The sequence below is a fragment of the Carlito syrichta genome, unplaced genomic scaffold (assembly GCF_000164805.1).
Source record: "Carlito syrichta isolate Samal-C Ts95f unplaced genomic scaffold, Tarsius_syrichta-2.0.1 Scaffold311982, whole genome shotgun sequence".
NCBI classification, from domain to species: domain Eukaryota; kingdom Metazoa; phylum Chordata; class Mammalia; order Primates; family Tarsiidae; genus Carlito; species Carlito syrichta.
The window spans coordinates 563575-565853 of record NW_007256078.1 but is presented as its reverse complement, the minus strand read 5'-3'; positions in this window follow the sequence as shown (position 1 = coordinate 565853).

Below are 2279 nucleotides of genomic sequence, written 5' to 3'. Positions count from 1 at the left end.
AGCATCAAGAAAATTAGAAATTTGCCTTGTAGTTTTCAGTGTTTTTATACTATAGACACTCATAAACACAAGGATAAGCAGTGTGCACATAAGGACAAATAACTGCAAATGTTAATCACAAGTATATTTTGTCAATATTATACAAGTACAACAAGAGTTATGTAAACTATCACCTGTGAGAAAAGACTGAAGATAAAGCAAGTCATGGCAAATATGGAGTTCACATAAGGAGGTATAGAGTCTACAGAAAGATATTTGACTCCAGCTGTCATGTTTTAATAATGAGAAGAAAAATCTTAAGCTTCATGGTTATAATACTAAGGAGATAAAATCATCCCCCAGAAAGACACTTTGCATCATTTGTTATGACCTCATATTCTTTTTTTTTCCCTTAATTTTAGAGTAGTGGAGTACATGTGAGGATTTACTACATAAGTAAATTGGATGCAGATGAGATTTAGACTTCTAGTGAACGCTATTTTCCCTGATATTAGACTTGGTCTGTAGTGTGTTGTCCTGTGTCTTCTCTCCTTCCTCCCTCTCTTTCCTAGCAGTGCCCACTTATGAGTGAGAAAACGTAGTATTCAGTTATTTGCTTCTGTAAGAGTTCAGTTGGTATGCTGGTCTCCAGCTGCATCCATTTTGCTGTGAAGGACATACTTTTTTTCTTCTTTATGGGTATGTAATATTCAATTGTGTTTATGTACCATATTTTCTTTATCCAGTCAATGTTTGAAAGGCTATTTTCTTTATCCAGTCAATGTTTGAAAGGCATCTTGGTTGGTTCCAAGTTTTTCCTATTTTGAATACTGCTGCTATGAACATACATGTGAAGGTGTCTTTTATTTTTTGGTAAAGCAATTTATGTTTTTCTGGGTATATTCCCAAAAGTAGGATTGTTGTATTGTATGAAAGCTCAATGTTTAGTTCTTTGAGAAAATACCACACTGCTATCCACAAAGATTGAACTTGCTTACATTTCTACCAATAGTATAGAAGTGTTCCCTTTTCTCCCAAGTCACACCAATACTTGAGGTTTTTGACTTTTTAATGACAGCCATCCTTATTGGTGTTAAGTAGTATTTTATTGTAATTTTGATTTGCAACCCCCTGTTGATTAGTGAGACAGAGAATTTTTTCATTTTCTTTTGGATGATTTAATGCCTTCCACAGAGAAGTGTCTGTTCATATATTTTGCCTACTTTTTAATGGGGTTGCACTAATTTTTTTTTCTCAAATCGTTTATGCTCCTTGTAGATCCTAGATGTTATGCCATTGTCAGATACATAGCTTACAAATATTTTTTACCATTCTCTGTGTTCTCTTTACTCTCTTGATAGTGTCTTTTGCTTTGCAAAACCTTTTTCGTTTGATAAGGTCCTATCTGTCAATCTTAGCTTTTGATGCAATTGCTTTTGAGGACTTGACCATGAATTCATTTCCTACTCTGATGTCCAGGAGGGTGTGCCTGAGTTTTCTTCTAAGATTCTTATAGTTTGACATTTAACATTAAGTATTTGATCCATTTTTAGTTAATTTTTGCATATGGTGATAGGTAAGGGTCCAGTCTCATGCTTCTGCATGTGGTTAGCCAATTTTCCCCTAAATGTGTTTCCTTCTCCTAAATGTTTGTTTTTGTTGACTTTGTCAAAGATGAGTTGGTGGAAGGGCCATGATTTTATTTCCAGATTCTGTCTTCTGTTCCATTGGTCTATATGTCTAATCCTATACCAGTACCATGCTGTCTGGGTTACTATAGCCTTGCAGTAAAATTTAAAGTCTGGAAGTGTGTTGCCTACAGTTTTGTTCCTTTGGTTGAAGACTGTTTTAGCTATTCAGGCTTTTTTTTTTCCATATGAATTTATTTATTGTCTTTTCTAGGTCTATGAAAAATATTGTTGGCAATTTGGTAGAAATTGCATTGAATTTGTAGGTTGCCTTTGGTAGAATGGATTTCTTGATGATATTCATTCTTCTAATCCATGAGTTTGGGATGTTTTTCAACTGATTTGTGTCAATCTTGATTTCTTTGAGCAGTGTTTTGTAGTTCTCATTATAAAGATCTTTCACCTCTTTGGATAAGTGGCTACCGAGGTATTTTGTATGTGTGTGACCATTGAAAATGGGCTTGTGTTTTTTATTTGAGTTTCAGCCTGCTTGCTGCTGATGTATACAAATGCAACTATTTTTTTGCACATTGATTTTGTATCCCAAGAATTTACAAAAGGCATTATCTGTATAATAAGTGTTTTGACAGACTATGGTTTTCTGGATATAGA